The 22,666-nt window shown below is 38.6% G+C and overlaps 1 protein-coding gene across 4 annotated transcripts in view; it reads right to left on the minus strand.

Annotated features, from left to right (window-relative positions):
* The window catches only part of LOC120541393 (synaptic vesicle glycoprotein 2B-like), a 240,682-nt gene that overhangs the window by 33,371 nt on the left and 184,645 nt on the right, over nucleotides 1-22,666 (minus strand). The window lies entirely within an intron of this gene.

The raw sequence follows: 22,666 nt of genomic DNA on the forward strand, positions 1-22,666 counted from the left end.
TCTTGATAATAAACTGCACATTTTTAAATTAACAGTTATCCACCTTATTTATTAAAATTAATTATTTTAAAAACTCCCGAGGTATCTCTATGTGCTATTGTCCCTGTAATAAATACTGAGAACAAAACAGTGCACAAAGCTCCAGATACATTGTCATTATTGCATTATATACAGTACATCAACATAGGACTGGGCAGTAGATCAAATTTTCAATTTTACCATTAATAAAAATCAATATGCAAAAGACAATATTGTGATGTTTGGGAGTTTTATTGGATTTTGCAGAAATCTTTCTGAATGTTAAATAAAATCCACCACTCTTTTTAAGTGTGTTACATGGACTCTGCTGATGTTGCCAGGTGGTGATAACTATGAACTATGAATAGAGTGTGGATCAGAAGAGGATGCACGTAGAACAGGGGGGGGGCTGCGTTTGGCGGTTGGGGGGGATAAAAGCTAGTACATTGTCAGTGCTCAGGTGACGGCAGTAACCACTAATTCACATTACACCAGAAGAGACATGTCCACGTAGCGTGTAAGCCCTCATCTGGCCATCTCATGTGCCCTCTGATACTGAAAAGTTGCAAACAGGTATAAAGATAGCAGGCTTCCTAGTTTTAACTTGAGCTGTCAGAAGCACTGTACAGGTATTGTATTTCATGTATCATTTGGTTTAACTTAATTGTTCTGTTTCATTGTTTATTTTAGACCACAAATACAAATAAATGTCAACAGACTGAAGAACTTGATTTTTTTATATTTAAGAAAACAGGCAGTAAAAGTATTAAATATACTGTCACCTTCCATGCTCTATTCTGTGACCAAAGTGTCTAGCCTGATCAAACTAGTGTCTTTGTTTAAAAAAAAAAAAACAAACAGTTTCTGTTTTCACTTATTTTCCACAGTGTTTTCAACTGTTAAAAATGGAGACATCAGAAAATACTCTGCAGAGCCATTTACTTTGAAAAGCGATAGTGTGGACTGGCGTAAACACTAACTGTTACTTGTACTCTGATTTTTTTTTCTTATTATTTGGCCAATCTCTGACTGGATTCTGCTCATTACAACATATGTGGGCTTGGCAGACTGACCCTTTTTTTGCTGGACCTGGGAGTACCTCCAGTGCCACAGCATTGCTCCCCGGAGACACTTCCAGATCAGGCAGAGTAGTCATAAAGTAGGGAAGACAGTTGCCCTGGGGCACCCAGATTGGCTGTTCACCAAGACTACTAAATATCCCAAGAACATGTGTGGAGGTCCAAACTAGGGGCATGCCAGTGGAACACTACCACTTACTCAGCTGTGAGACTCTTTGCCCCCACAGAGTAGTCTCCCCTTCTCCTTCCATTATCTCACACATGAGGCAGAGGACAGCATTCATCCTGTCTGTGACGCCCATCTATCTCGCTGCTCCCTACAGCATGGTGTTTTTCCAGCCAGGTAAGGTATGACCTTCTATCTCGGCAGGTTTGTAAGTCAACCCATGTTGATTATAGTATATATATATATATATATATATATATATATATATATATATATATATATATATATATATATATATATATATATATATATATATATATATAGTGGGGTACAGCCCGGACACAGACAGGTGGACATGTTAGTTTCACCACACACACGTTTATTTACAGTCTTATTTACTGTAAAGTGCACAAACCCAGTGCCTCAGCACCAATCACCCCTTTAAGCCCTGGCCGCACAACAATGCCTTTTCAGTCTTCAGACTGCCTCCACTCCTCTCCTCCGAGCTCCGTCCACTTCCACCCGACTCTCACCATCGAATGGAGGGTAGCGGCCCCTTTTATGCATCCCGGATGGGCTCCAGGTGCTTCCTGAGGAGCCTCCGCCAACACACCACCGTGTGGCGGAAGCACCAGCTGTGTAGCTGGAAGCCCTCTGGGTATCCCTGATCCTCTTCCCCCCAGCACTTCTTGAGTGCTGAGATCCAGGGCTCCCAAGGCATTGGGGCGCCACCTGGCGGTGACCACGGGCCCCTACAGGGTTGGGCTTCCAAGCCCTCTACCCGTGGCCCCAACACAACCAGGGCGGTTTCCTCCTCATGGTCTGGAGGAGGCACAAGCCCTCCTCCGGTCCTCCTGGGCGTCCCTGCTGGGTACCACCCCCAACCAGCTGCCACAATATATATATATATATATATATATATATATATATATATATATATATAATGGTAAGCAGGCCGGACACAGACAGGTAGACATCGTTGATTGCACCACAACATGTTTATTATACAATATACTGTATACAATGGTGAAACATGCACAACCCAATGCCACAGCACCAATCACCCCAAAGTCCAGGCCCTTACACAATGCCTTTCTTTGCCGCCTCCACTCCTCTCCTCTGAGCTCTGTCCTCTTCCACCCGACTCCAGCCCCCGAACGGAGGGAGGTGGCCCCTTTTATACACACCCGGATGTGCTCCAGGTGCCTCCCGACAATCTTCCACCGGCACTCCCCAGTGTGGCGGAAGTACTGGCTCTGCACCCGGAAGCACTCCGGGTGTCCCTGATCCTCTTCCCCCCAGCACTTCCGGGTTTGGTGGAAGTGCTGAGGTCCAGGGCTCCGTAGGCATCGGGGCGCCCCCTGGCAGTGCCCATGGGCCCCTACAGGGCTGAGCATCAAAGCTCTGTACCCCAGGTCCCCAAAGCCACCAGGGTGGTCGTTCCCGCGTGGTCTGGAGGAGGCATAAGCCCTCCTCTGTTCCTCTTGGGTGTCCCGGCTGGGTACCACCCCCAGCCGCATGCCACAATATATATATATTTCTATATGGTGGTAATCTTCATGCTTTAAGGTGTTTAAAGAACATATAAAAATATATCAAATATCACATTTTGCTTCAAAATAATCATAACTTCAATTTAAATCCATATTTCTCAACTCCACGTAAGCATAAACTCAATTTTATTTCTAATTTACACAGGGTGTTCTATTATATTATATATCTAAATAGCCTTTCACTCATTTCAGTGTTTGTTTGTGAACAGTAATGAGTCCACTAGGACTTGAATGTCTTTCTCATACACACACTTTCTAGCTCGATGCCCCATTTGCCTTTTTCCTGTAAGTGTGACATCTTTGCTTCTTTGATGTTTACTCATATTAAATGTCTTTTGTCATATATAGTATCACCACAAATATGATATTTTGCGATTGGGCCAAGTCTGTTTAATTTTAGGTTAATGTCATCTGCAAACTTAGAGATCTGTTAGTTAAAATTTTTGCCTGATAACCCATTTTTGATATGGATTTATAAACCACATCTTGAATGTATGTATAAGACCAGAGATTTTTAAATTGCTTCATCGGTGTACTTGGAGAAGTTTTGAATCAGAGACAGGTACTTCATGTCTGAACCCTCTTATTGACATTTTAGGGTCATGGGTAGCTCATCGGAATCTCAGACCATGTTATTTTTGCAATAAGTTAAATTGAAATGATTTCAGGTGCAATACTAGTTTTTATTTCTTTCTGACCACCTAGTGGCATTTTGCTAAACTCTTTATTAAAGCAGATTAAATTCTGATTTCTTCTTATCAATCAATCTCTGTATTATAGAGTACCACTTATAGAACGCACGTTCACAAGGTACTTTAAATAGTATGAGAGCCAATTCATAATGTTAGAATACAGTATAGCAAGTTGTTCTTATGCTCTTCTCTTTGATCCAAATTACCAAACATATGTGAATTTCATCATTTTGAACACCAAGCCGATGTGCCAGAACACCCAATGTTAGAAAGCTTAGCGATGACCACGATTGTTTTTCAGTTTTTTTTTTTTGGTTTTTTTTTTACACTGAAGAGACTTAAAGGGCATAAATATTGGCCAATGTGGTTGAGAAACACTGTTCTTGAGACACTCTTGATGCCGACACATAGCCGTTAAAGTAGTATATGACAGGAGGAAACTTTGCAGCTTCCCTAAAGATAACATAACATTCTCTACCTAAGTCTATCCTTACAGAACTGGGTGTAAGGTAGGAAACAACATTTTCAGGGCACCATTCCATTGCAGAGTCCACCCAAGTATCACACCAATACTTGCACTTGCACAGGATCAGTTCAGTCAACCTCACCTGCACGTCTTTGGACATATGGGAAGAAAACTCCTGTAGAAATAGGGGAGCATGCAAGTTCCACACAGACAATAATGACAATTGAGTGCGTGAATTGAACCACTGTGTTGCCATGAGTGCATCGTATAAATATTACTGCCAATGAACCCATCAGTGCTACAGACACATACTTATGGGTCTGAACAAATTTTTTCTGCTGCATTACTTAGCTAAAAAAATCTTTGAGGCCCTGGTGAATATTTTGGCTAACAAGTCATGTTATGATACCAGAAAGACTTCTTATAATAAGATAGTTACATATGAGGAGGTTGTAAAATGGCTGTACACATAATAGTGGCATCAAGCTGAGTAGTATCTCAAAGGAAGAGTTACAGAATTTGATTCCAGCACACTTCTGCGTTATCACATATAATAGTAACAACAGCAAAGCACACTACTGGCTGCTCATTAGTCTTTATAGGAGTAATAGTTTGATTTGTGAAGTAGATAATTTCCAAGTGATATAAATAGCAGAAGTCTTTAGAGTTTATTGTCTAGTTTACCACCTACATTATTGTTCATGGTTTCGTTTTTCTGCTTGCTGTAAACAGTTGACTGCAAGGGGACCTCTTCTGTGAGTGTAACTGTGGAAATGGTTTGGTAACAAATCTTTACATATTTCCATTAATTATTTTACAGTTAAATGTTTTAAACAGTTGTTTAAGTATTTTATAAAGGTACAGATAGCAGCATAAGTGATGGAACATTAAATAAATTACACTTTAAATGGAAAAATTTGAAACCTATGTTCAAATTCTGGCCTAGTTTGCATGTTTTCTCTGCGTCTCAATCGGTACTTTCCTTGTCTTTTAATTTCCTGCCATGTCTCAAAGATAATGCATGCTGCATTGATTAGTAGCTCTAAGTAGACCGTCTCTTATTGGGTTTCAATGTACGTAAGTGTCCCCTGCAATGCACTGGCATCCCTTTCTTGGTTAGCTTCTCCTAGCACAGGCTGTCATTGCACATTAATCTGTAATGGAGTAAACAGACTAGAAAATGAATGAATTATTATAAAAGCAGGAAATTACATGAAAAAATATCTCCTGGGCAGGTTAGAAGACAACAAATCATAGAGAATCACAAGCAACATTGTTATGTAATGAAAAAACAGATACACAGATATCAAGCAAAAATCATGGACGGAAATTCGAAAAAGAGAATGTCATGAAATGAAAATAGTATGTTTTACAATTCATTACATTACATAAATCTGAACAATTGAACTGTTCCACAAACTGAAAAAAGTAAATTGCTGTAAATGCAATATGTCACAGCATTACAACAATGACATTGTTTACTGATGATAAAAGCTTACAAGCCTACTGCATTGTTGTTATTTTTCAAATGATTTGTTTTCAAGTTCAAAGGGTGGGCAGGAGGATATAATGCTAAGGATTTGCAATTGAGGGATAGGCAATCCACTGTTGAAAAAGTGGAAATCTACTCATATGAACAATTGTGGACCACATTATTAGGAATCATTGCCCCTTTTGTTGAGATCTGTGCTTTAATTACCACCTGGACCTCTGCACATAATGTAGAATAAGTAAAGTATACTGTACTTAGCATCAGGGATGTGGATTAGATTACTGTATTATGAGAACAGAGAGGCAACGATCATTAACAGGAAAGGGAAACAGGAACAAAGGTGTGTCCAAAATTGTAGCTGAGGAATTAGGTCAAATATTCAACCAAACAAAACTAACTAATACAAATAGAGACACTATACAATTAGTTTATAAACACAGAATCTTGTCAGATTGTTCACTGGCAGTAAAATTCAACCAAATGTGTAGTAAAAGTATATCCTAAATGTTGAACAGTGTAGAAGTGAGACATTATTATAGGCTACACAACTACACTTAAGAAGAGGACTAAGAAATGGCAGAGAATTTTTCTTCAGTATGATATAGTTAAAGGAAATGACCACACATAACACTGTGATTCCTTGGGTCGAAGGCTGAGCCTTTTTGGAAACCCTGCCATTTCTAGATGCTCCTTTTCCATTATGATATGCTTTATTTTATGGATATCCTCTAGATTACATATTTTGAGAGTGATCAAAGAATGGTAAAAAAATGTGTTTGTATAAGTTTACACATGTTACGTCTGCCTAAACTACTGTGCAGGACAGTCAACCCAGAAGCTATATTGGGGGTAAGTGGGCAATTGCTTCCACCTTAATAACGTAAGTACCTCATTGTATTGTAAGCTGTAATGGGAATGAATATCCATCCATCAATCCATTATCCAACCCACTATATCCTAACTACAGGGTCATGGGGGTCTGCTGGAGCCAATCCCAGCCAACACAGGGCACAAGGCAGGAAACAAATCCCGGGCAGGGTTCCAGCCCACCGAAGGGTGCACACACACACACACACACACACACACACCAAGCACACACTAGGGACAATTTAGAACCGGCAATGCACCCAACCTGCATGTCTTTAGACTGTGGGAGGAAACCCACGCAGACACGGGGAGAACATGCAAACTCCACGCAGGGAAGACCTGGGAAGCGAACTCAGGTCTCCTAACTGCGAGGCAGCAGTGCTACCCACTGCGCCACCATGGGAATGAATAATTATTGTGTATATTTGTATTCAATATAGATATGGATTTCCACTTTTCAGATTAGCCTCACCATCTCAGATTATAAAGTCAAGTGAAGAAGGCAAATCTATAAGTATTTCTGTCAAGCCCAAAAGCAGATCCATTTGGGTGGTCAAGTAATAAACACAGGTATTCCCCAGCTATCAACTGGACAGGTGATGTGATGTTTTCAAATAACTGATGTTAAGAACCTAAGCAGAGTCAGAGTCATTGCCAAAAATCAAAGGAGGGACTGTAACTTGAAAGTTCTTCAGAAAAACAAAATCAAACAGGGAAGGCATGAACTGAAAGCAGAAATTCACATGGACAAGGTGCCATTATAAAGGAGTACTGTAATTAAAATCACATTTTAGAACCTTGCCAAGATCACACCATGAAAACACTTTATTTAAAAAGTAGCCGCAATTTGCATCAGTGCACAAACACCCATAGATCCTTTGACCATGAATCGTATCAAGCGGCTGTGAGAATCACAGAATGTAAGTGACATTTAGTTGGTGGAATAAGTTTACAGACTAATAGAGATGTGGCCATTGCAGTTAGGTTGTGGATTTACAGACTGCACAGACAACTTAAGATCACAGCTGAAAAGAACTGAGGCAGGCAAGCAGTGTAGAAACACAGAACATGGCAGCTGCTTTGTTGCTGAGCCACCGCAAAAGGCAGCATCAAGCACAGTGGCCATCAATTCACCAAGTCAGTAGCGTACCAAAAACAAGTAAACAATGAAAAGCTGTTTAAACTCCTATTGACTGGGACTGCCTTCATAACCGGACATATATGGAAGTAGCACAAACAAAGGGACATTGCTCAGCAAGACAGATGGCCTACTATCTGAGGAGACACGGGCAGGACGACAAATCAACATGGATGCTACTCTACATGAAGGTCTCGGCCATACAGAAAAAAAAAATGTAAAACACATTATTCCTTCCTTGGAAATTTCCTCCAAATAAGATCCATCTGTATAGTGTATGTCCTTGTCATTAGAAGAAATCAATCAATAAGTTACACAAAATGCACTGACATTCAAATGTATTTTAGCATGGCAGCATAGCTTTTAATGATGAGAGGAAATAGTAGCCCCCAGATACTTCCCAAAAGCATTAGGGGAATTCATTTGCTATGCAAAAGACTGCCAAGTAAGGTGTTAAACTGCTAAACTGGTGGACTTCAACCTTCATTAGAAGAGTAGAAGAGTTAATATCTATTGACTACTGATTAAATATCTATTAATGGTACAAGATACTTTAAAAGGCTTTATTTATATTGCACTCAGACCCCACATGCCTGAATTTTGTGTGCGCTTTTTTCAAGAACCATTCATCTTAGCAGCAAGGAAACCATTGTAAACTTCACCCGAAATAAAGTTATGCACAGATAATACAACTTGTGAGTTCATAGACTTTGAAGGCAGAAGCACTAGTCTGCTGAATTTGGCAGAAGAGAAAGAAACGGTGGCAGGGAGAATAAAGAAGGAGTGAGAGGAGTGGGGGATCTGCCATAGCATATGTTTGTAATCATTGTGTTTTCTATATTTCAGTTTTACAGCTGTAGTACTAGGGTGCTGTAAATGACTGTCTGACTATTTTTCTGTCACTCTATGTCTAGAGAATAAGTGGTGCATATGATATTATTTACCTTGACTTTCAGAAAGCATTAGATAAGGTGCCACATGAGAGATTTGGCATCAAACAAAAAGAAGTGGGAGTTCAGGGTGATATTTTTAGATGGGTGTAGAACTGGCTCAGATACAGGAAGCAGAGGGTTATGGTGCGGGGCACCTTATCAGAATTGGCTGATGTTACAGTAAGTGTGGTGTTGCACAGGGGTCAGTGCTTGGGCCACTACTATCTCTCTATATATAAATCCAACGTCTGTCTGCATGTCTGTCCGCTTTTCACAAGAGAACTACTTAACAGATTTAGATTAGGTTTTTTTCTATATTTGGTTGAATATTCTGGTTGATTTTGCAACCTCTCTCATCGTGCTAAGTATCATAGTTTGCTGGTGGTACCGGTTTATTTGTGCGAATCCAAGAGAGACACAGTGGGCCAAGGGGAGGGGAATTACTTAAAGGATTTAGATCGGGCTTTTCTATAGAATTTATCTGAACATTCCGGTTGATTTTGCGACTTCTCTCATTGCGCTAAGAATCATAGTTCGCTTGCAGGAGAGATTTATGTGCACTAATCCAAGACAGAAGCTGCGGGCTAAGATGAGGGAGAAATGTGACATCAGGAGTAGGGAGTCAGGCAGGGCCCTCCTCTCTGTCCTGTTTCATTTCTATGCGGGCAGAGCCGCTGAGGACGGCTAGTACTTAATATACTGTATATAAATGATTTGAATAGGAATATAAGTAACAAGCAGGTTAAGTTTGCAGATGATTTTAAAATACGTGGAATGGCGGATAATTTGCAATCCGTTACATCATTACAGAAGGACTTGGACAGTATACAGGCTTGGGCAGATTTGTGGCAGATGAAATCCAATGTTAGTAAATGTAAAGTATTACACATAGGAAGTAAAAATGTTATGTTTGAGTACACAACGGGAAGTCAAAAATCAAAAGTACCCCTTAAGAGTCGGGAGTATACTCTACGCTATCAATTTCCAGACAGTGTTCAAAAGCCATTAAGAAGGCAAACAGAATGTTAAGTTATATAGCACGATCTGTGGAGTACAAGTCACAGGAGGTTCTGCTCACCCTTTATAATGCACTGGTGAGGACTCGTCTGGAGTCCTGTGTGCAGTTTTGATCTCCTGGCTACAGAAATGACATAGCAGCACTAGAAGAGATCCAGATAAGAGCAGCTAGGCTCATTCCAGGGCTACTATGGATGAGTTATGAGGAAAGATTAAAAGAGCTGAGCCTTTTCTGTTTAAGGAAAAGAAGATTAAGAGGAGACATGATTAAAGTATTTACAGTTATGAAAGGAATTAGTCCAGTGGATTGAGACTGTTATTTTAAAAAGAGTTCATCAAGAACACACACATACAGGTTACATGAGTATCTTGAAGGAGAGGTAAACTGAGAGAAGGGTAATAAAGTCAAGTAGAGCTAAAAGCCTTACTGAACAGATGAGTTTTGAGTTGTTTTTTAAAAGAATTCATGGAGTCAGCTGATCTAATTAATTTCGGCAGGTCATTCCAGAGTCTGGACACTATACAGCTGAAGGCCCTGTCCCCCATGGAGTGTAGATTAGTGTGGGGTACAACAAGATTGCCAGAATCAGAGGACCTTAGTGGGCAGGCAGGCACATAGTGATAGAGAAGGTCACTGATGGCCAGAGTCTGTTAGTAGATGATGTTAGGTGTATAGCAAGTAATATTAAAGCCTGTCCATTCACAACAAATGTCATGCAGCTGTGGTTGAACAAATCATAATGTTAAAGGGCAGCATTTTATCATCCAATACTGTAATAGCACTTCAGTGGAGGGCAGTAAATGTACTCTCATATAAGTTTGCAGATTCTTACCACAGAAGCAACAGGACAAATGAAACAGAAGTGTAACCTCGCCTCATAGTGAGAGAGACTGTGCCTCAAATAGCAACCAAGTTAGGGTAGAAGTGTGCATGACTGGCATCAAATTCCAGTACCCTCTTTAATACAGAATTTTTAAATAATATGATATTGAAAGAGCAAGATCCATTTTCCAAAGACATCAACTAATTGTAAAGAAAACTCAGTCTGGTGCTTTCTCTCCATTTTCCCCAGTAGGGGTAGAACATGAGCTTTCTTACTGTTGTGCTTATTTATTTGTTTTTCTGTTTCCTATGCATTCAGCCATTTGTCTTCTTACCCCATGAAAAGAAAACAAATACCACCTTACTTAGTCAACAAACACATTTAAAGAGGATTGTGACAGACTGACATTTTTGGAATATATGACATTTTAAAGGGTATTTATTTGAGGAAATGAAAGCAGCTCTGTGTGTGATAAACCGTTGGGAGACCTGCCGCCTCTTTGCATTTTGAATGAATAATAAGTGTTGAAAACTGTGCTAAATCATAATGACAGGGAAAATCATGATGTGCTATTCTGACATACTTAATAATATAAAATTTAAAAATGTATACTTGCCATTATTATAAATTTTTAATCTTTCATTTAAAACTTTGAATTATAAAACTACTATAAATGAGTGACATCATTAATAACGCTATTAAAAAATATGTATAGAGCATATATACAGTAGTAGATGCCACATGGGCTGGAAGGGCATCCCGGCCAAGAAGGAAACAAGAAGGAGACCCAGAAGGAAGGATACGAAAACATGGATTGACAGCCCATGTAAAAGAAAAGATATCGCTGGGGAGTTTTTACTCCCCCAGAACGCAGTCCCGGATATGCGTGCCCAGTGGGAAGCCAGTATTGCATGCCAGGAAATGTGTGTGTATACTCTGTGTTTGTGTGTGTGTGGGTGTGTGTATGTGTATTGTGCCAGGTTGCCTGGCTAGCAATGAGCTGGCAGGAATAGAAGAGACATGATGGGGAACCATTGTAGTATATGCCATACTTAATACTGTTTTATTAGGCACTGTTGTATATTATGGGAGCAGGTCTTGTATCCAGCTTGTGAAATGTGAATTGGAGATTAGTGGGTTCAGGGACACCAAAGACCACCAGAGGGAGCTCTGAGAATGTAAATTCGGATTTTTAAAGGGTGTTAAAAGGCAGTTCACTGTCAGTGACCACTTGAACTTGTAGCACAGAGATGAGAAGGGACAAAGATTCCACAATCAATAAGGTATCAATACACAGAGTTCAGGAAAGTGTTGTGATGCTGGTGGCTAGTAGTGTGCAATATTACCCATATTAACCATGATCCTATATACCTGACTGGTGAGTCAAAGCAAACAGAGAGGATGAACAGGAAGAAGTAGCATCTTGTGGTGCATTTGTTTGCCATCAGTGATGACAGCGAGTGAGTGAATGAAAGAGAGCAAGAGAATGAAACTGTACTTTTGTCAGTTCACCTACAGTTAAATCTAATTCAGTAGCAAAACACACATTTCTTTGGATAAAAGGTACATTTGTTTAACTAAATTATTCATTACATTAATCTACTGTATTTAAATAAAATTGTAATCTGCCTGTCTGTCTGCAAATTAGGCAAAAATGGCCGAACCAATTTTCATGAAATTTTCCACGTGTGTTGCTTTTGATGCAACTGAAAATATAGGCTATATGATGCATCAGGGAGGAGAGTTTTAATAGGGGAAAGCAGCCCAAAACCAAGCTATAATTCCAATTGGGAAGCAGGGATGCTCTGTGTCTGAAGACAAGAAACCTTTATTAGCGTGCACAAAGTTAAGTTTTGGCCAAGGTGGTCATCTAAGACCACAGGTCAAATGTTTATGTTTAGCAATGTTGAGTCTCCAAAAGACAGTTTTCTCCATTTATTTTCCTCAGACTATTTTCTGATATGGGTCCAAAAGAGTTGTACTATTTTATCAAACTCTTGAGGAGTAGTGATCCTTTCTTTTAAGCCCTCAACAAACTAGAAAAACTCTACAACACCCATTTTTGCATATTTTACAGTTGCAAAATCACATGCAAAATGTCAAGTTGAGCATCAGTTTCACAAAGCTGTATACCAGAAGAAACTCAGCTATTTTGTTCATCACAGAATGCTATTTGTCAAATGTGCAGATGGCAATTTAATGGGCACTGTGTAAACCTGGCAATAACTCTGAAATGAGCTAACAGCAGTACATTTTTTATCAAAGCAAAATCTCACATTTTTGACACCTGCATATTGTTACTGAGTGCAATACAGATAAGCCATAATGAAATAAAATGAAACACAATTTTCTAACGCACATCGAGTTGCTGTTTGGAATATGGTAGAAAGAGAATGATTGAGAATGACATTAGAAACTTTTACTTTTTTTTTTTTGATGGCAGACATTTATTTAAGTCCACTTTATGATAAAACAGTTATAATTTGGGGCTTTAATGTCTATACACTGTTGTGAATTGTAACAATATGAAATCAGCTTTAAATGAATCAACTTTGAATCTTCTTTATAAGATTACTACTGAATATTGCCACTGGTGCTGTCTACTGTAGTACTGCAAAGACCTGCAGCAGTGTCTGTGAACCCCAGTTCTCCAGACTCCCGAGTACTGTAGATGGTTTCCACAGTCTATGGATTCAATTATTCAGCAACTCATCCAATGTATTATTGTGGGATTAAATGCATACTCATAAAAATGCACTAAACCAGGAACTACAAAGATGTAGCATTCATGCTTCAACAGCAAGTAGTTACGGCAATAATGGAATCCAGTCATACGCAAAAGGAACTATATATACAGATAATCCTCAACATTTGCAGAGGTTACATTCCTAGGAAACAACTCGAAAGTCAAAGAGCTGAATGTTCATACATGAAACCTGCAGGAAATAAGGGTTTAGGCTCTTGCGACCTCCAAAAACTGTAATCTTTCACCAGATTTTTTAAAATACACTTTTCTGCACAGAATTCCTGTTAATGTGCACATTTTATAACACAGTAACCGTGAAATAGCACATGAAATGAAGTACACAAAATACAGTTGGTAACATGTAAAAACATTTTCTATGAGCTTTTCTGCTAATATCTTAACGAAGGAAAAAAAACTTAGCTGCTGCTGTCAGAAGATGTCAATACTGGCAAAGTCTCCACATTACCTTCAACACTTTGTTATTCACAGCTGGTGAATGATGTTGGAGATTGTGAATGAAGCACAACGTCTCTAGAAGTGATGGTCTATTCTGCTCATTTTTTGGTTTGATCCGATACTGGGCGATACTGATACCAGCTTTGCTGATACCGATCCCAATACTGACGCAGCCAGTGTTGTCTTGTAAGAATGGCTAATCTTCTGTAAAAACTTACAGAATTTGTGGAAATCATAAAAAAATATTTTTTAAAGACTTTTCATTAGCAGACTATTACAAATAGTGCCAAAGATTGGACTTATTTGCTTGTTTATAAACAGAAATTATTAAACATGTTCAGTTCTTGCACACAATCATTAGCGTTACATTTTTTCTCGAAAAAAACATGTCAAAAGCATTGCATTTTATGGCTCAAAAAAATCAAATTTTTACTTTTTACTGTGAAACGTGCAAAACACTAAATGTACACAGTCAGCAGTGTAAAAAGTATAATGATGCAAATACTGAGCAAGAGTCATTTTTGGATTTATCAGAATCACTTTCGCTTTGTCTGTCCATTTCAATTTCACTGACTGAAGGCAGATTTACTTCGCCATCCCTCCTTATGAGAGGCTCCTCAGCCTCACTGCTCGTATCACTGTCAAGAGTGTGTAATACTTGTGCTGCTAAAAAAACGTTTTTTATGAGACACAATATTTATTAGGCATGCCTACAGGTGAGAGGAGAGAACGCAGCCATACCGTTTGCCTGGTAACGCAAAGACTTCTGCCGTTAGCACTGTTTTTACAGCCTGAGTGACACTCGGATCTAACGCTAGCGAATAGGGTTTAAAGATAATATGAAGTAATGTTGGATTTAATATGGATTTAATTATTATATTAACTTTGAAAATGTCCATTCATCAAGCTATGTATGTAATAAACTCCTCCCTAAAACGGACATTGATTGTTTTCTTTCAAACAATTGCAACAACCTTACATCAGATTACGGTTTACTAACGTTGCCTGGGTACTGCCTGCCTTTATAGAAGGCTTCTTTAAAAGTAGACTTTCTTCTGATCACCTCCGTTGCAACTCCACATGTTTGTTAACATGACTGACTTTTATGTGTTTTACTAAGTTTGTGGTGTTGGCGCAATAACATACCGTCTTCTGACACATATCACACTTTGCTTCATTTTTGTTCACTCAGTGGAGTAAAATAACTCCAAACAACGTCCCGCTTACTTTCTGCCATTGCCTCCCATACACAGCTTTGGCTGGTGGACAGCAGCACTGCCAGTTTGAATGCAGGGCGATGATAAACACGGAAAAGAAGTGCCTGTTTTACACAATATGACACCTTTAATCATGTTCTCACCATTAAAATGCTTTTTAAAAATAATTTCCAATAAACTTGCATATTATTGAAAATGTGTAATATCGATACTTTTAATGTGAATATCGTTGTTTAATTTAGTATCGATCCACCCATCCATAGTCTCTAGCCAGCTGGTTATAGCCAACAAGTGGCTGCCAACATTCCAGCACAAAGTTTGCTGAACCCCTTTATTTTCTCATTAAGCTGCGTTACAGATTTTACACACCTGGGGACATATTTGCAACACAAAAGAAATACACAAGGAGCACTCTACAAAAGGAAGGCGAACTAGACTGGTGAAGTGCCTAGTAGGATACCAGCTGCCCTTCAAATTTGCACATACCGCACCTCTTAATTATTCTATACTTCACATAGTCGCAAAGCCTGCGAGTGAGCAAGGTTTCCAAAACGAAAATAAAAATGAGGTTCCAAATAAAATCCTGTTAATGCCTGAAGTTGCGAAACTTTAACATGCGACTGTTGAGGCTTGACTGTATATGAAGAGGTGAAGTTTGAAAAAAAAAAAAAAACATTAAAATAAACAAAGAAAGAAAGAGATCCAAGATACCAATCTGCTCCATTGGACCTCCTTAACAGGTTTTACCTATCAAGACAAGTACCCGAGTAACCTTCTAAGTATCACCAAAAGCTCCCTCTCTTTTCATTTTCAATCTCTTTAATTCATAGTTTCTCTTCTTCCCTCAGTGTGCCTTCATCACAACTCTTTCAAACCCAAGCACTGGAATGACTTCTAGGATGAGAGTTACCCTTTCTAAATAAAAGACTGCCCCGGTTAAACTCTGTCTAGAAGCCCTTAACAAACCAGGTCCCCTAGTCCTCTCCTTAACTATTTGTTCTCTTTCCCCTTAGTAGTAGAGCCCTGCCTGTCTAAGCTATGACCTCTCTTTTGCAGCCTGGAGGATTTTCAGTGGCTTCCTGCCAGTCTATCATTGCCTTGCTCGTGTGACTACTGGAGGTGATTAGGCATCCCTTACTGACAGGCAAGTTATCTGCCTTCTAACATCCCAGGGAAGTATCAACAGCTTCCTTCCAGGATGACACTCCCTTTTTCTCTCTCTGTAGGCCCTGAAGTGTCTACATCCCACACACCATGTATAACAAGGTCTTAAGACCCCTGTTTCCCCTGTCTTTTAACATGCCAACCCCGATTCACCCATAATATGGATTTTTTTGCAGGACTTTAACCGGTCCTTGTCTGCCAGCCATCCCCTCTATTCTTCCCTTAATCTTCTGTTTTCCAAGCACACCTTTTATAGTTTAAATCTATTATAAATTGTGATTAGTATCTACAATGATCACATAATGCTGCCCTTGAACATCTTTTCCAATAGACATGCATATACTGTACATGTCAGTTCAACAGCTGAAAGGCATGAATTTCCCCTTGGCATTAATAAAGTATCTATGTATCTATCTATCTATGATGTACAGCAACCTGCAAAGGAAGAACTGAAACTGGTCTGAAATAAAGCACATTATGAGACACTACTGTTCATGTCTACAATGGTTTTTAATAATATTCATACATGAAAACCAACTACCTTATAGTCTGTCTTATGGCAGGTGATGATCACATGATGAAGTTGGGTAATCTCAAGCAGTTGCTTAGCTACTCTTTACCAGAGGTGAGATAAATTTGTCTCACAGATATGAATAACATCACACTTTTGCAGCAGTGGTTGGTAATTAGACAGATACTAGGGCATAGTTTGCTTAAGAAATCCCTTGAATCCCAATCCTACCGTCTTACAGGTGGGCGAAATAAGCAAATTATATATCATGATAGTGTATTTAAAGCTTTTTGGACACTAACTGTAAATATCGCAGTATAGACAGAAATCCTAAATTTTCTAAAATGAAGTCCTTCTGACTTAATTTCTATCAAAGCAATTACTTTTTTTTAAACATGATCAAACAAGATTTATTTTTATTTTTTTTTTTAACAGTCATGCAATCTGCTGTTAATCAAATCAAACTGAGAAAAAAACTACCAAATAATGAATGCTGTTTTACAGTGAAACCAGCAAAAATCTCTTAAATAAAAAGTCCACAGCGTGCCACGATGTAGGAAAATGTGAGAATAAACAGAACATGGAAGGACTGTTGGAATGAAGTATTTGGTCCCAAAAAATGCCTTTTACAGGGAAAAAAAATAGGATTAGAGTATAGCTGTACTAAAATGCTTGTGCACGGATTGAACAACACAGACAGTTTTATGGCAGATGCATACACAAGCAAAGCAAGTTGACTTATCATTCTTGATTCTGCATGCATTTTTAAATATGGTGTCTTGTGCATTAGATAATATACAGTCAGCATAAAAGTGTGCCCAGTGTCTGAGACGCCAGTATGCAAAGTACATAGGCAGCACCATTTAGACAAGGGAAAAGGAAAACAAACAAGATGGCATATTGTGAACAAGCTACATGTACAGAATGCTGCAAAAATCAAATTGTTGCTGGCTGTATAACCATAATACAGTATAGCTATACTCAAATCATATTATTTTTTTCTAAAAGGTACCTCATTTATGGCAAAGTACAACATTCTCGTTTGTCTTTTCATTTGCACAAAAGAAGGCCACTGTTCATTCTTTGCCTTTTTTGTCCATCTCAACAGTTGTACTGCTACATGCCGTGAAGGAAGGTAACAGAATGCTCATTCCCCATTGCGCCACTGCATCATGTTCTACTGGTTGGCAAGTTTCTACTGTTGTACCAAGTAAAACTACCCTCAGTATATGCAAGTCAAGGTCCCTGGTATTAGTCTAATCTTTAGGACTAACAAAGGAAAGACTGTTTAGATTTCTCAAAAGAATTATATAAGTCAAAAAAAAAGAAATTCAAGTTTTTACATTGCTAGTTCTCACTTTTCATTAAACCTGGCATACGCACATTTCTACTCCATTTAAATTTATAATTCTAAATCATGCTAATAATAATAATTCTTTGCATTTATATATCGCTTTTCTCACTATTCAAAGCGCTCAGCAATTGCTGGTTAAGGGCCTTGCTCAAGGGCCTAACAGAGCAGAGTCCCTTTTGGCATTTACGGGATTTGAACCGACAACCTTCCGATTGCCAGTGCAGATCCCTAGCCTCAGAGCCACCACTCTACCATGTTATAATTGTGCTTGCATGAACGCACCATGATCCTCAACCGGTTGCCACTCTGAAACAGCCATACATGGAACATGTTATTCAACATCATACAGTATATATGCAGTCACAATGCTGCTAACAGCCGTTGGGTGGTAGAGCAGTCTCCCACTTCACGTATTCAACCACCACCAATTGTATTTGAGGAGTTCTGTGGTGCACTGAAGCACCTCTACACCTGGCACATGTAATGACATGATTGCTATTATAATGAATAATATAAACAGTATGAAAAACTGAGGGTTCATCGAGTTACCTATCCAACAAGCCAGCCTCCACATACAGCACCAAGCATTGGCTAGTTGTCTGATCAATGGTACGTTGTCAGGTTATGTTGGCTTGTGCACTCACAAAATACAGAAACTGACTTTAGTGCCATGTCAATTGTTTAAGGCTTTCAGCACAGCAGGCATGACAGAGCTGAAGCTAGGCTGTGTTATTTGTGACCTGTCGGGCAGTGTCATCATAGGCCAAAAAAAAAATCTGACCAGTCTTTAAAAGCTCATTCCCATTGTACATCACCACTTGCTTAGTCTTTAAGCAGTGCCAAACAAGCCATGTTGTGTCAGCCCATTAGGCTGTGAATAGTTTTTTGAGTATGATATTTATAGCTTCTGTATACAGGGAGTGAATCATGTGTGTGCTTTTACTGCACTTTGGTTTCTTATCCTGCTTAGTGACTAAACTGATGAAAAAACTAAGAAGGTCTTCAGTGCAAATATGCAGCATTGGCGAACTTAAAATGGAACTAAAAGAAAGTCATTACATTATATTCATCATTCTAACAAGTTTGTCATGTAAACACACACTATAATATCGGCTTGGCGATATGAATTATTATACGTGTAAGTCATCATTTAGCTGATTTGTCTGCATTTCCTTACTTGATCAAGGGTGTCATCATTTCCCACTTTCTCTGAAATGTTGTGTACAAATGTGGCTGAGTTGCCATAAATATATGCACATTCCCCTGGCAAGTTTTCTTTTATAAATCCTGACGTTTGCATGGAAAGCCACATACGCACATTTTAGGCCTCTTTATGTGAATAAACACGTTTTACCCAGGTGAACATTATAGCAGTAATAAATGAAGAGAGAGAACAGTATGAGGAGACCTGAGGTTCTTGGGATGTACACTACAGAGTAAAGCATAACATCACTGAGACCGGCGTAACCATCCCAGGCCCAGAGATGAGCTTATTTACAGGACTAAGTGTGTATTTGTGTGTATGAGAGTCTTTAGCCCTATGTCAGTGTCATAAACAATAGAATTATGTATCCAGACACTGCCTTCTTTGAGTATTAGTGATTGGGGATGAGTATCCTCTGACATTAGACAGCAGGAACATAGCATTTCCTTAGCATGGCTCATCTAAATCTCCAGGGGTCATGCACTGCCCTGCAGAACAGACAGCTAAGTGTGTAGTACAAAGTCTTAGCAGCCTACATAACATAAGCAGCTTAAGAGCTGCCCTTCTGCCCCCGTGAGTTATGGTTTAAATCTGGTGGTTAAATTAATATATATTCTTCTTGCATATAAATATTTTTACACTACATTGAAATTCCATTTATATAAACATTTTCTGAATTTGCTTTCCATTTAAGACACTATCTTGACAGGACTAGGACCAAGGAAAGAAACAACTTTGGACAAGATGCAATGTATCACTGAGCACACTCACACAAACCCACAATCGGAAATACCAAGTGAATGAAGAATCACCAATGTCTGTAAGCTGGAGAGCATACAGATGTGGGAGGACACCTGAATACCCAGAGAATTTCAGTCAGTGACCAGGCTGGGAGTGGCACACAGATCTCTAGAGCAACAAGACAGTATTGTTAACCACAGTAGAGCTGAACCACTCTCATTTTTCAAATGTATCATTTAAATGTTTATTACTAATGCATTTCCAAAGTCACATCTGGATTAATATTAATATTTTCATAACAAAGAATATATATTTGTGGATAAGTCCATAAACTCAAGTTTTTCATGCCATTGTGATTGTTAATGTTGATCTTTTGAATTTGCATACAAACATCCATAGAAATGCATACATTTCTCCTTAGTTTTACAACTGTCTGTAAGAGGTCTTAAACTGAAAAAGTAGTGGGTACAAGAAAATTCTAGAGTTCATTGGTCTTATTACGGGGAAAAGTATTAGAACTTAACAGTCAATGAATTGCATTACTGTTCTCTGCTTCTGAAGCCAAAAAATACCACACACCTCAATAAATGCCCTGAATTATACTTGCATTGTCCATGCCATATTTATAATTATTAAATAACAGGTGGCTTGATCTTACATAATGACAAGAGCCATAGGTATGTCAAAATAATTCTTGTTGAAATATCCTGCAAGTAGAAGCAAGTCATCTTTGACATCCACCACTGTAAATGCATTTCCTCAAATATGACCTTCTCCTGAATTAAAAAAACAAAACAAAAAAACTAGATTGTGACAATTTCAATCACTCTTCTGGAGTAGCAGTGTTTCATTGAAATATTCATTCCTTTCACATTATATTCTGTTCCAATATGAAAGTGTTCTGTTTTTAGCTAGGAGTTTTTTCAAATTGATTATCATAAAACAGTCATCTCATCCCAAATTCATTATAAGTAAAGGGAAACTAATTCATTGTACCAGAGTCAGTATTAGGCAGAGGTAGAAACTACAGCCATAAATCATTTAGAAGACTATAGACAGAGACCCCCGTGACCCTGTAGTTAGGATATAGCGGGTTGGATAATGGATGGATAGACAGAGACAATTAAGGAGCAGCTCAGTGATTTGGAAATATAAGAGAATGATAGATTAAAAATATCAAATTCATATCAATTATCAGGGCTGGATAACTTTTATCCTAGAGCGCCCATGGAAGTTTAAAATTAAAGTATAAACCTTTAACTTGTATTTTTTTAGAAATCAATGGACATTGGGAAAATTCGTAGAGACATTAATCTAACCAAAGTTGACCCATTAGGTAAAAAATGTGACTGGGCTTATTGTACTAACAGTAGGCCAATACCCTTAACTTGCATCAGGAGTTAGCAATTATTTAACCTCCTTAGCATTACATTTTTTCTCCAAAAAAAAACATGTAAAAACAAGTGCATTTTTTGGCTTGAAAAATTACATTTTTATTAAATCTCATCTTTCTACTGTAAAACATGGAAACAATAGAAGTACAAAGTTAGAAGTGTATGAAATATAATGATACAAATTAGGAGAGGCCATGTCTTCATTGCCCAGGTAACGCTTGTGTCTGACACTTACACAAGACATGCCAATACCACCTGAGTAACGCTCAACACTAATGCTGCTGGCACTTTTACAGCCCAAATAAACCTTGGGTTTTGTGTGTGACACATCTATACTGTTGCCCAAGTGACACTCGGGTCTAACGCTAAGGAGGTTACAAAAATATTGAGCAACACAAGCAAAGTGTACTGGTGGCACAGTGGCAGCAGAGCTGTCTCACAGGGAGGCCAGAGCTTGTGTCCCAGGTGCTCCCAACATGGACTTTGCAAGTTCTTCCTGTGGCCATGTAGGTTCCCTCCAGGTGCCTTTATTTACTCCCACAGCCCTAAGTGCTAAAACCTATTTGCATGATATGTAATGTACAAACAAAGGAATGTTATTCTAGAGCCATACAATGCACTAGTGAGGCTTCATCAGGAGTGTTGTGCAGTTCTGGTGTATGTATTTTAAAAAAATGTAGGCGGTGAAGAAAGAAAAGGTTCAGGGAAGGCATGACAGAAGTGTACAAATTAGGAAGAAAACTAGTACAGTGGATTCCATCCATTACTTCAAAATTAATTTATCAATAAAAGTACAGGTGCACAAATGGAATCTGTTTAATCTGGAATCTATTACCAAGCAATGAGGTTGGTTGGACTTTAGTTCACTCTAGGAATTGACGTTTTGTTTAAAATATTCTAGTGTGGTTTGGGCATTATGCTTTAGGTCATTATTAGTGTTCCTGGCCCTTTCACCACACTGTCTCAATGGTTTACTTAGGATAATATTCAGTATTACACTTGCAAATAATATACTCATAGAATTTGCTGCTAAAGAAAAACTTTGGTCTTATAAGATCATAAAATTCAGATAACTGTACTTAAATCTAAGTGTAAACTTTTCATAACACAAGCTTTTTATTTTTTTTCTACCGTTCACAAAATCTGAGCTTCATTGGAAAACTCCCAGACATATGTCTGTTGTATGCATGGTTTCTCCCACCTCAGTCATGGAACACATTCGTTCCTTTACAGTTCCCAAGGGCCTCTTAATGGCTTTTCTGATCAAAACCCTTTTTCCAAAATGCAATGGATTTTATTGAGGGATGACAGTGTGTTGAAGTTGTTAGTTTTGCTGTCTTTCAAGGCTAGGAGGGGACAGGTTTTAATTCTTGGCAGCATGCTTGACTCTATCCTGTGCTGCACAAGGTTGTTTCCTGTTATGCCTCCAATTCCACTAAGATAGACTCTCAATTCAGCTGATGTTAAAATTGGATTTAACTGGATCAACAAATTGATTGTTGTATTTTACTAACCTCTAGGATATTATCAAAGCCCTGGAAATGTTTGCATATTCTTTCCCTTTTTAGTTCCATGATCTAATCTGCTTGTTAGACTCTTAGGCGCAACTGACCACCTAAATTGGTGTTTCTTACT

Source organism: Polypterus senegalus, chromosome 12 (genome assembly GCF_016835505.1).
Source record: "Polypterus senegalus isolate Bchr_013 chromosome 12, ASM1683550v1, whole genome shotgun sequence".
Lineage (NCBI taxonomy): Eukaryota > Metazoa > Chordata > Cladistia > Polypteriformes > Polypteridae > Polypterus > Polypterus senegalus.